Source organism: Rana temporaria, chromosome 3 (assembly GCF_905171775.1).
Source record: "Rana temporaria chromosome 3, aRanTem1.1, whole genome shotgun sequence".
NCBI lineage: Eukaryota > Metazoa > Chordata > Amphibia > Anura > Ranidae > Rana > Rana temporaria.
The window spans coordinates 267,420,744-267,433,768 of NC_053491.1; the positions used below are offsets into that span (position 1 = coordinate 267,420,744).

Genomic DNA, 13,025 nt, shown 5'->3' on the forward strand with positions numbered 1-13,025 from the left:
CCGACTCCTCTCTCCATCACTTTCCTACATCTCTCTCCCGTCCCTCGCCACTCCTGCTGCAGTCATCCGGCCAGCACGTGTCTCTTGTACGGCAGTAACCTCGTGTGGAGGAAGGAGTGCTGTGTGAGGAGAGGAGGGAAGACACTGCGGAATGCCTGCAAGCATCCATCACATCAGCGTCACCATTGGAGGGATGCAACACACTGGGGTCCTATTAGGTCTCAAGGCTTTTCATTCTCTAGTGCAAGCATCCATACAGCATATTCCAGTTATACCATAAGCCAGCCTAGGGCTCCTCAGCACGTAGCATTCATTCAGCACAGTAGAAACAGTCCAAAACCATATTCCTATATATATATATATATATATATATATATATATATATATATATATATATATATATATATATATATATAATATAAATCAAGGGTGTGCCTTAGGAAGGTCACTCTAAATGTGCAGCTTTATCAGAGCACGTCACAGATGTCGCAAGTTTTGAGGGAGCGTGCAATTGGCCTGCTAAAACTGAGCTGCAGCACGGTGGCCAACACCATACAGCAGTGTAACAGGACAGGTTCCCCCTCAGAACAAGCCTCGCCATGGTCGACCAAAGACGTCAATTGCCCATGCTCAGCGTCATATCCAGAAGTTTTATTTGGGAAAGAGACATACGATTGCTGCAGTGGCTGAAGGCGTGGGGGGGGGGGGGGGGTCAGCCTGTCAGTGCTCAGACCATACGTCGCACACTGCAGCAAATTGGTCTGCATGGTGCATGGCTGTCGTCCCAGAAGGAACCCTCTTCTAGAGATGATGCACAAGAAAGCCCATAAAGTTTCCTGAAGACAAGCAGACCAAGGACATGGATTACTGGAACCATGTCCTGTGGTCTGACGAGACCAAGATAAACGTATTTGGTTCAGATGGTGTCAGGCGTATGCGGTGGCAACCAGGTGAGGCGTACAAAGACAAGTGTGTCTTGCATACAGTGAAACATTGTGGGAGTGCCATGATCTGGGGCCTTGTTAAAAAGCAAGTTTCCAGGTTCCGATAAGACCCCCTCAACCACCGGGCAAGGCCACTGTTCCCATTAAAATGTTGAGGGCATACGGCCTGGTATGGTTCAGGAGGGGGGTGCGCTCGGTTGCCCCCTCTCCTATCCACCAGGCCGTATGCTCAGATAAGGATCTGGTATAGCTTTTGGGGGTAGCCCCATGTAAAATTAAAAATTTGTCATGGAGTTGCTTTTAATATTCATACCAGACCCAAAGGGCCTGGGGGGGGGGGGGGGGCCACGGCACTTTCTCCCCAGGAACAATATTTAAAAAAGAGCATTTCATTTTTATTGTTTCACTAAGCATTCTTAACCACTTCCATACAGGGCACTTATACACCCTCCCGCCCAGACCAATTTTCAGCGCTGATGCACTTTGAATGACAATTGCGTGGTCATGCTACACTGTACCCAAACTAAATTTTTATCATTTTGTTTCCACAAATAGAGCTTAGTTTTGATGGTATTTGATCACCTCTGAGATTTTTATTTTCTGCAAAAAACAAAAACAAAAAAAATCGTAAATTTTGAAAAAAACACAACTTTTGTTTGTTACAAAACATTGTAAATAAGTATGTTTTCTCCAGCACTGACGGTACGGCACCGACAGGCATGGATGAGCACTTATGTACTGTCATGTGTTGTAATGGATACTAATCGGTGCCAAACAATGCCTGCCAATCAGTGATGCCCATGGTGGGCACTGATTGGCATCCATTGTGGGAACTGATTGGCATCCATTGTACATTTCTGATAGACATCCCTGGTGGTCTAGGGTGGCATACCTGTGGTGGGGATGCCTGGTGGTCCAGTGTGGGCATCCTCAATCAGCACAAATCTCCCCTGTCAGAGGAGCAGCCAATCTGCTCTCCTCTACTTGCGTTTGACAGACGCGAGTGAGGAAAAGCCAATTAACGGCTTTTCCTGTTTACATCATGATCAGCCATGATTGGACACGGCTGATCATTTGGAAAAGAGTCTCCATCAGAGACTCTTTACCTAGATCGGTGTTGCAGGGTGTCAGACTGACACCCTGCAATAACGATCGCCACGATGCGCGCCCCCAGGGGCGTGCAGCGGCTCAATATCTTGAAGTCGTCATATGACGTCCAGTCAGGATATTGAAACCACTTTGCCGCCATTTTGCTGTATGGCAGGCGGCAAGTGGTTAAAATCACTGCTCCTGAAAAAAATGGCAGTTTAAAAAAAAAAAAAAAAATGCATTAATACTCCTGGGGCAGTACCCAGGTCCCCATACATTTTTAATGGCAATAATTTACATATAAGCCTTTAAAATAAGCACTTGATTTTTCATGTCCCATAGACTTTAACGGTGTTCACATGTTCCCACAAATTTTACTGTTTGGATGTTCTTGTGTGAACCGAACCATCCCTATAGCATAAAACGAGGGCATACAAGAGTTACAGTGGCTAAGTGGTTAGCACTTCTGACTGGAAGAACAAGGGTTGTCAGTTTGAATCCCAACCACAGTACTACCTGCCGGCAGTTTGCATGATCTCCGTGTTAGTGTGGGCTTCCTCTGGGTACACTGGTATCCTCCCACACTCCAAAGACATGCTGGTAGATTGGCACCTAGTATGTGTATGTATAAATGTGAATTAGGGACCTTAGAGATAGTAAGCTCCTTCAGGGCTGGCCCAAGACATTGTGCACTCCCCACCAAAAGGCCCCCGCATGCAATATTTTATATACCGGTAATTAAAAATACATGCATCAGGAAGTCAGATATACATGCAACAGCACTTTGTCTATATGCAAAGTTTTATGACATACCACCATGTTACCGCTCCCCCATCTTGGCACCCTAGGGCATCCATGGGTACATGGTGTGTCAGGACAGTGCCCCACCCCTCAAGGCTCATGTACAGTAAACACGTTATACCCATGGATGATATGCCACTGGGAAAGGGCTGTAAAAGGGTTGGGCTAGGGCAGTATAGGGGCAGGCTAGATTATATAGACAGGCTAGGGCAGTGGCATTGCCAGGGGGTGACTGTTGAAGCTATAGCCCCAAGTTTGGGGCCTAGAGTCGGGGCCGAAAGGGTCCCTGCCCAACCAGGATGTTGTGACCTCTGCAGCCGAGCCACATGTGGGGGAAGGAGGCTGCATGAGAGCCAGACAGGCGCAAGAGAGAAGCAAGTGGGCGAATGAGCAGAGAAGGCAGTTCTCTCCACCTGCCCCGCATTACTGTGCTTTTGAACCGACAACTGCACCTGCCTCTGTTCCCCCCTGTCCTGTAACACAGCAAAGGATCTTGGGACCTGTAGTCAACCTTTGCTGTATTTTAGAGCCTCTGGAACAATACCAGAAAGCTGATCCAAAGGATTATGGGGAGACAGCACCAGAGGCAGTGGAGTCAGACAAGTGCACCTGCATCTGTGCTAAATGGACCAGCGCTGTCAGCCCATCACCAATGCACATTTGGTGACACTGGCTGGCATTGCAAGTGACAACCTGAAAATCGTGGCACGTGACAATCAACATCTGGTGCCAGGCAATGGTGGCAAGTGACAAGCTGCACCTGGTGGCAAGAAATGTGGCAAGTGATACACCCAGGGCCACCACTAATTCTGCATTATGGTGAGTTGAACCACTTCATTATATATTACAATATAACACTAGAAATAATGGTGTCAGGTAGAGCTGCACGATTAATCGTCAAGAATCGATATCGCAATCTTTTTCCCGTTGCAATTCTTGACACAGGGTTTTGCGATTTTTGACATGAAAAGTATTTTCTCTGCACTTTGTAATGCAAAGAATTTCCAGTCTGCTCTCAGCCAAAAGTCACTCTGGGCAATCTGCCAAGTCTAGGCAGCCTGCCAAGATTTAAAAACATTCTTTATCAGTGGAAAGTTAAGTCTAAACATTGTATCACTTCAAAGGAATAAACTTCTGTATGTAAATTAGGGAACGTTTAACCACTTAAACACCAAACCTTTTTCTGACAGCTCTAAGTTAAAATCTTTTTTTTGCTAGAAAATTACTTAGAACCCCCAAACATTATATATTTTTTTTAGTAGAGAACCTAGAGAATAAAATGGTGGTTGTTGCAATATTTTATGTTGCACTGTATTTGCGCAGCAGTCTTTTTAAATGCAATTTTTTGGGAAAAATTTACTTTAATGAATAAAAAAAAAAAAAAAAAAAAAAAAAAAAAAATTAGCCAGTAAAGTTAGCCCATTTTTTTTTATAAATGTAAAAGATTTTACGCCGTGAGAATCGTGAGAGAATAGTGATCTTCATTCTAAGCAAAAAAAAATTGTGATTCTCATTTTGGCCAGAATCGTGCAACTCTAGTGTCAGGGTGATTGAAGCGCAGATCAACCATGGTGCTGTGATGATTGAAGCTCTGACATCAGCCATTTTCAGTGAAAAATTGCTCACAACCCGCATGCCTCCCCACAGCTGGTGACCGCTCCTATGGGCTCTAGTCCCAGATCTTTTGCAGACCTATCAATGCCCCTGTGCTAGGTTAGTACTTGGACGGGCTAGGGCTGATGGATTCCTTGTTCAGGGTTAGCTCACTCTACATTCGCAATCAGATTTTCAGCATTCCTTGACAGGGTAGTTCATGAATAAACACATTGGGGCACAGTCTAGTAACACATTGAGAATCAGCTGCAAATGAAGAGGAGTGAGCGGGGAACAAGAGATGGTGGTTGCTTTTCAGAGGGCATTTGACAGGCGGGAAGGAAACCATGTCACCTCTTCACTGTGTTTCAATTCTCAAATTGTCAAACTACTGCACCACAAGCCCCGTTCACTAGAACAGGGTGCATTCTGTGGTGGTACTGCCTACAAAAGGTGACACGCTTTTTAAATTTAGGCCCCACCCACAAAGCTAAGCATTATGGCAGTGCCATGTGTACAGCTCTGAGTGGCTGCATTTCTGTGCTTAGGTAGGAGGTAAAATCCCTGCCCAACCGCCTGCTTTACCCAGCCCGTCCTCTTCTGCGAGTATGTGTTAAGTTGGATGCACTTATTCTAAGCAATCTTTAAGCTCAAGTTTTACATTGATGCGATTTGGCATGTGATTTGACAAGTCTACTTTAGGCGACTTCTGGTGCAATTTCAATAGATATCTGTGCAGGAACACAGATGTCTCTAAAATCGTCCCTGAATTCGGACCGACATGCAGCAATTAAACCACAATAGTTCAATCCCACAGCAAAGTAAACTTAGGTTAAGGCTAGGTTCACACTGCTGCGAATTCAAAATCGCGGTAAAAACACGATTTTACCGCGATTTCGCGGCTGCGGTTTTGCCGCGATTTCGGCCACGATATAAGAGAGACATCTGTGCAGGGTTCAATGTAAATCGCGGCCCAAAATCGCAAAAAGTAGTACAGGAACTACTTTTTGAAATCAGTGCGGCGTCGCACAGATTAGGACGGTACCATTGCCGACAATTGCCTCCGATTTGATGCGATTTGACATGTGAAATCGCATCTCAAATCGTACCCAGTGTGAACCTGGGATAAAGGTGGCCTCTTACACATCCAAGTTAATGCATCTTTCAGAATGTGCTATGATGCTAGTATTCAGTACTAGAGATAAGCTCAGGCATCATTCATATCCATCTGAACTTTAAAGGGTCACTAAAGGAATTTTTTTTTTTTTTGCTGAAATGACTGTTTACGGGGTATAGAGACATAAAAGTTAACTGATTCCTTTTTAAAATGATTAAAAATTTAATTTAATCTATCATATGATGTGCCTCTAGTTTCACGTTCGGTTTTAAAAGGTACATACATGAAGTTCCGGGTGAGAGGTGAGTCGGGAAGACAACCCCTTTAAACACAGATGCACCCCTAAGGAGGTCTTCATTACCCTGGGATCCTCCCATGATCTTTTAACAAGAAAATTAGTACACTAATGAGACCTGGGGGTCTCAAATGCACACAGAGGTCTTCTGTTAGAAAGAGCCCCCCCCCCCCCCCCAGACATACTGCAGACATGATACAGGAGATGATCAGGGACTGCAAACCCTACAGGAGGCTGCAGTTCCTTTGGATGGCAGTAGATAATAGCTGACCGGCCCTCTCACCAGATCCGGTGATAACACATCGGTTCCTCTGATCAGGAGTCAGCTCACTCTGGTATGCCCATGGCGACTATGCTGGGTAGTGCTCAGATCTGTATTCTGGCAATGACTCCATTCTTTTCTTCACCAGGGATGGTGCCAGGCTGTGGGGCTTTCCCTCTGGTGGCGCAGTGCAGCAGAGTTCTGATTGTGTCCCCTCAGCACCGTCCTCTCCCTGGAGACCTGGGTGCACTTCCCAAAAGCTTTCCTGGGCTCCTGGCTCTCTCCCCCCTCCCATTCAGCTGGTCATGCTGTGTGGGCTGCAGTTTGCAGGTTACAATGGAGCCGCCAGTCCTCGGGACTACATGTCCCACAATCCTCTTCTCTGCATTTTATTGTATTTCTTTCCTGGCCAATATGAAGGAGGGAGAAGAAACAGTGGGCAGCTGTCCCGGCAAGTGCTGCTCACTAGTACAGCAATGCGAGGAGGAGAGGGGTCCAAGAGCCCACAGGAGGAGAGGATGGGCAGTAAACGGAGCCCTCTTCCTGTTGAAAACAGGGGTGGCGGTGGCACAGTCCCATCAGAGCCGGCTCCCCCCACAGCAAGTGTGCCATGAGAGCGCGCCCCCCCCCCACAGCAAGTGTGCCATCAGAGCGCCCCCCCCCCCACAGCAAGTGTGCCATCAAAGTGCCCCTCCCACCACTGCAGGTGTCCCCATAGATCAGTACCTGTTTAATAGATCCCGTAGCTCCGGAACGCTGAAGCAGAAGAACATTACAGGGGCGGGGCATACGTGGCATCTTTGGTTACTAGGAGGGTGGCACTCTGATAGCATTTCCGGGAGTGCACTGGACGATTGGCAGCAGCTCCAGCCAACCTTGAAGCCTCTTATCACACCTCCTATGGGAGAAGAGCAGACACACGCAGAGGGGGCAGGGTAGACAGGAGACTGCTCCACGCACACCCGACTAATTAGTGAAGCCTAGTACTGGAACTTGTACCCAGCCCGGATTCTGGGAACAGCGGGCGCAGTATGCACTCTTGTCAGTTGCCAGAGAGCAAGCGGGATGGGGAACCGCAGCACCCGCTTCATGAGCTCTGCCTCTGGACACAAACGAGGAGGGAGGGGAGCACTCTGGAGCTTCGGTGCCCCCACCTCTGCGGCGCCTGGGTGCCAACAGCATATGTTGGTGTCTGCACAGGAGATTCAGTTTGCTGTTCCTGGCTGGACTGAAAGGAAGTGAGCACTCCGTGTGTGCACTTCCTGTCAGCCCGGTCGGAAACAATAAACTGCATCTCCTGTACCATGCGGTTACAGTACCCGACTGGACTGCAGGAGGAAGGAAGAGGAGCTTGGACACGCTACAGGCTGCAGCATTTATAGGAAGCAGCAGTGCGGCAGCGCCCCCAAGCAGTTGTTTGGTTTGCCTGTCTTTTTCCAACGGGCCTGCTCGGATCAACCGAGTATTTCTGCCATCTAACCCCCAAACACAGAATAGATCCCGCCGAGCACCTAGCGCTGACCTCATGCTTGCTCTAACTTTACACCTTCTCTCCCGTACCATATGGCTAGGTAGATAAGGTCCACGGGTTAACTCCCAATTGCTTTTGGGGTACTTAGCACTAGGGAGGGAGTCCGAACACTGATCCCCCCTCGCTACCAGAGGACCCTTCGTCTATGCCACGTACAACTAAACTTTGTTGACCAGCTATTGGCTTCTTATCAGTTCTCGGTTATCTGTGGCAACTACATTTTTTTGCGACTCTTCTGCCGAGTTAAGGGGGTTTTAAAGGTTTGTTTTTAATTTTCCAACTAGGTTCATTAAAGCTAGTGCATTGTTTGTTCACTTACCTTTTCCTTCAATTTCCCTTCTAAAGAAAAAAAAAAAAAAACATTAAGAATGGAAATCGAAGGATAACGATGAGACCAACGAGGCACTTGCTTAACCACTTCAGGACCGCTGCACGACGATATACGGCGACAGAATGGCATGGGTGGGCGGATGGGCATATCTTACATCCCTGCCTTCCCATGGGTGGAGGGTCCGTTTCGCTTCAAAAGCGATCTGTGATGATGGGGTGGCCATTGATTTCGGACTACCCCCTCACGATCGCTCCTGGCGAATCCGATGCTTCCCCTGCCTGTGCAATGTAAACACAGGCAGGAGGAAGTGATGTCATCTCTCCTCGCAGCGGAGAAGACATCAAGTGCACAAACAGTACACCGACATAGGCACACAAATCACCCCCCCCCCCCCAGCATCACTGATTGCAGTGGTCATTTACTGATCACTGCATTTAGAGTCATTTGTGACTGTAAAAAAAAAGTGTTAGAGCAGTTAGCTTTAGGCCCCTTTAGGTCCAGGGTAGCCCACTACCCGCCTAAAGTTTAACCCCTTGATCTCCCCCCAGGTAACCCTTTCACCCCCTGTCGCCGGTGTCACTAAGCAATTGTTTTTCTGATTGCTGTATTAGTGTCGCTAAGTAGCTAGTTTTTGTAGGTTCACCACCAGGTTTTTATAGCATCAGGTACCCCCATATATTATCTAAAGGTTTTAACCCTCTGATTGCCCCTAGAGTTAACCCTTTCACGAGTGATCACCATAAAGGTTTAACCTCCTGATCGACTGGCGGGTGATTTCAATTTTAGCGTCGCCCTGGGCCGCGTCAGATTAGTGCCAGTAGCGCCAACACCCACGCATGCAGCATACGCCTCCCTTAGTGGTATAGTATCCGAACGGATCAATATCTGATCAGATTTATACTAGCATCCCAGCCGTTAAAAATTCCCAAAAACTCATTAGCGGGATCAGTCCAGATAACTGCTAGCACCTGCATTTTGCCCCTCCGCCCAGCCCACCCAAGTGCAGTATCGATGGCTCACTGTCACTTACAACACATAACTGCAGCATCCGCAGAGTCAAGTCTGATCCCTGCGATCGCTAACAGTTTTTTGGCAGCGTTTTATACATTCGGTGCTTTACCTGTGAATCCTTACTAGTGTACAACTAAATTTAGAGCCCAAAATGGCAAATCGAAGGTACACTAGTAAAGAGGCTACGAGTTCGAGCGTGACAGATAGTGAAGGTCACGCATCTGTCAGATGGCTCAGAATATGATCCCGTAGATGACAGCGGCTCCATGACCTAGCTGACGAAGAAGAGGTCCCTGCTAAGGTCAGGCGTACCCGACCCCATTCTGCTGTTGAGGTGCAAGAACTGCAGGTCCCTTGTATGGAGCAGAGAAGTACTAGTGCCGCTATCTATTCCTTCTGGTGAACTGGCAAGCACCAGCAGCCTAGTACACCCTGGACGTACATCCAGCACTGCAATAACACTTGGTGACGTGGTGAGTCCCATAAGTGTAGTTCAAGCTGGCGAGGTGGCAAGCACAAGTAGTGTCCCGCTGACAAGAAAACATACCCAGAGCGCCCTTCCTGCTGCATTCGCCAATCCCGATTGGGTCCCCACCACTTTTGCAGCACCCATACTTCCCCCATTCACTGGACAACCCGGTATTCAGGTGGAAAAAGCCGATTTTACGCTACTTGGATTTTTATTCGCCATTCTCTATAGATCTATTGTGGACCAAACTAATTTGAATGCACAATTCATCGCCGTTTCTACCCAGTCCTCCCTTGCCAAAGAATGGAAATTTACAGTTTTCGAATTTAAGATCTTTCTGGGCCTTTCCCTCAACATGGGCATACATAAAGTCACGAAGTTGCAGACGTATTGGTCCACACGCCCAATTGACCATAAGCCGTGTTCTCTGCCTCCATGTCCAGGAAACTATACAAAGCGATCTTGCGGTTCATGCACTTCAACAATGAACTTGGTCATCCTCATGGAGACCTTGAATACGATCGGCTCTACAAAATTCAGCCCCTCAAACCACTTCAATGAAAATTTTGCAGCCTTGTTTTCTCCCCATCAAGTTGTCTGCGTTGATGAGTCCCCAATTAAATTTTCTGGACACTTGTCTTTCAAACAGTACCTTCCCAACAAGCGTGCCAGATACTGATCACGCTCTATAAGCTCTGACAGGGCAACAGGCTATACATGGAGCTTTATGGTTTATGAGGAAAAAGATAAGCACGTAGAAACGGAGAACTGTCCAGATTACATAGGGAGCGCTGGCAAGATTTTGTGGGACTTGGTTTTTACCCTTATTCGGAAAGGGGTACAACTTATATGTGGACAATTGCCACTTTTTAGTCACTTGTTTGATCAGATTGGCACCGTGCGACCCAATCACCAGGGTTTTCCCCAAGGGCTTGTAGATTCTTATCTTAGGCTGGGGGAGAGAGCCTGCTTGAAATGTAATAACTTGCTTTCTGTGAAGTGGAGCAATAAGAATGTTTTCCTTCTGTCCTCCCTTCACGCAGACATGACAGTCCAAATTTGTATGGCGACTGGTGTGGAAAAAAACCCATGTCCACGAATATAACCAAAACATGGAAGGGGTGGAGCTCAACGAACAGTTGGCGCCGTATCCAGTTGCCCATACGGCCAGACGCTGGTATAAAAAAGTGTCTGTATACTTATTTCAATTGGCTTTGCTGAACGCTCATGTGCTATACAGAGCTTCAGGACAGACTTTATCCTTCCTAAACTTCCAGGAAGAAATCGTCACAGACCTCCTGTGTCCAGGCTGTTCTGCACCTCATCATTCCCAACCAAATGCAGTAAGCCGGCTGCATGAGAGGCATTTTCCGTATGTCCTCCAGTATCCCTACCCAATGAGCGCCTCCCAAAAAAATGTTTCTGTAGAAAGCGCAGAAATAGGTGTGACACCCGTTATTGTCCTCGCTGTCCTGACAATCCTGGTCTTTGCATTGGTGTATGTTTTGAAAGCTACCACACACACTAGTGAAGATTAAGCGTAGGGTACAGCATTTCACAGGCTAGGACACACTTACACAGGGTCTCCCAAGATGCAATCGCATTTTGAGAGACCCAAACCTGGAACCAAAAAGTTGAACAGTTACAAAAACTGCTCCAAAAAGTTAAAACAAAATATATTAAAAAAAATTGACGTTTTTTGTTCTCTATTGTTCTGCTCTTTACTGTATTCTGCATTGTTATATCATGCTTGCTTTTCAGGTATGCAATTTATTTTTTAACTTTTTTTTCAGGTACGCCATTCAGCTGGAGCGCGGATTTAGTTATCTCAACAGCAAACAGCGTTTGCTCCCACGATACATAAAGCCCCGAATCCAGTGCTGTAGGGAGGAGAGTTCACCACCAGTTAAAAAAAAAGAGCATACATGCCAAAGCATGGGGGCAGCAGTGGCGGAGGAGCGATTTTGCTCCTAATTCTGCATACATATGGTTGAAATTCCGACGGAGGCTGGCCCATGGAAGTGCGACCGTATTTACGCGCCATAACTTTTGCTGGAGAATGCCCCCCTGCTTTGGCATATATAAATGGTGCGTGTATGCTTATCATTAGAAGTGGGTGGATGAAGGAAGGTATTCTAATGGTGGCCATACCTACTGATCAATTTTTTTTTCGTTCAGCCAACAGGCTGCATTCAAAAATAAATAAAAATAAAAAAAATAAAAGATAATATATGTCCAACAAGGACCAGCAATGTACTGGTATTTTGCTGGATTTTGAACGGTTATACTGCGGGTTTAGGTATCATCTTGGTATCATTTTCAGCCAGCGGTCGGCTTTTGTGTAAAAGCAATCCTAGTGGCTAATTGGCCTCTAGACTGCTTTTACAAGCAGTGGGAGGGAATGTCTCCCCTGGATATAAACCGCACCACTGGGAAATTGGGCAAGCATTTTATCACACGGATCTTGGTGTAGTCAGATGCTTTGAGGGCAGAGGAAATATATAAGGTCTAATAGACCCCAATTTTTTCAAAAGAGTATTTGTCACTACCTATTGCCATCATAGGGGATATTCACATTCCCTGAGATAAAAACATTGTTTTAAATAAAATGGCAAAAAAAAAAAAAAGCACCCCCCCCCGCTCTTGCGCAAAAGGTCAACGCAAGTTTCAGTCTGGTGTCATACGTAAACAGCAATTGCACCATGAATGCGAGGCATCACCGCAAAGGTCAGATCGAGGGCAGTAATTTTAGCAGTAGACCTCTGTACATCTAATGTGGTAACCTGTAAATGCTTTTAAAGGCTTTCAAAAATGTATGTAGTTTGTCGCCACTGCGCGTTTGTGTGCAATTTCAAAGCATGTTGTGTTTGGTATCCATGCACTCGGCCCAAGATCATCTTATTTCATAAAAATTTGGGCACTATAGGGTATTAAAATTTAAGTGTATTTTTTCCTAAAAAAAAAGCGTTTAAAAAAAAAAGTTGTGCAAATACTTTGTGGTAAAAAATGCGACACCCACCATTTTAATCTGTAGGGCCTTTGCTTTAAAAAATATATGGTTTGGTGTGTATTTTTTTTTTGCAAGAAAATTATGTTAATGTTTTAATGTAAATAAAAAAAAGTGTCAGAAAGGGCTTTGTCTTCAAGTGCTTAGAAGAGTGGGTGATGTGTGACAAGCTTCTAAATGTTGTGCATAAAATGCCAGGACAGTTCAAACCCCACCCCCCAAATGATCCCCATTTTGGAAAGTCCATGGAATATTTTATATTTTGACACAAGTTGCGGGAAAAAAAATTCCCGCACAAAGTTGCCACTAAATGATATATTGCTCAAACATGCCATGGGCATATGTGGAATTACACCACAAAATAGATTGTTGCTTCTCCTGATTACGGGGATACCACATGAGACTTTTGGGAGCCTAGCTGCGTACAGACCCCAAAAACCAAACACCGCCTTCAGGCTTTCCAAGGGTGTATATTTTTGATTTCACTCCTTACTGCCTATCACAGTTTCAGAGACCATGGAATGCCCAGATGGCACAAAACTACCACAAATGAGCCCATTCTGGAAAGTAAACAC

At 46.1% G+C, this 13,025-nt stretch overlaps 1 protein-coding gene across 1 annotated transcript in view; it reads right to left on the bottom strand.

The window, feature by feature from the left end:
- The window catches only part of ACSL6 (acyl-CoA synthetase long chain family member 6), a 324,620-nt gene that overhangs the window by 271,953 nt on the left and 39,642 nt on the right, over positions 1 to 13,025 (bottom strand). The gene's annotated exons all lie outside the window — the stretch shown is intronic.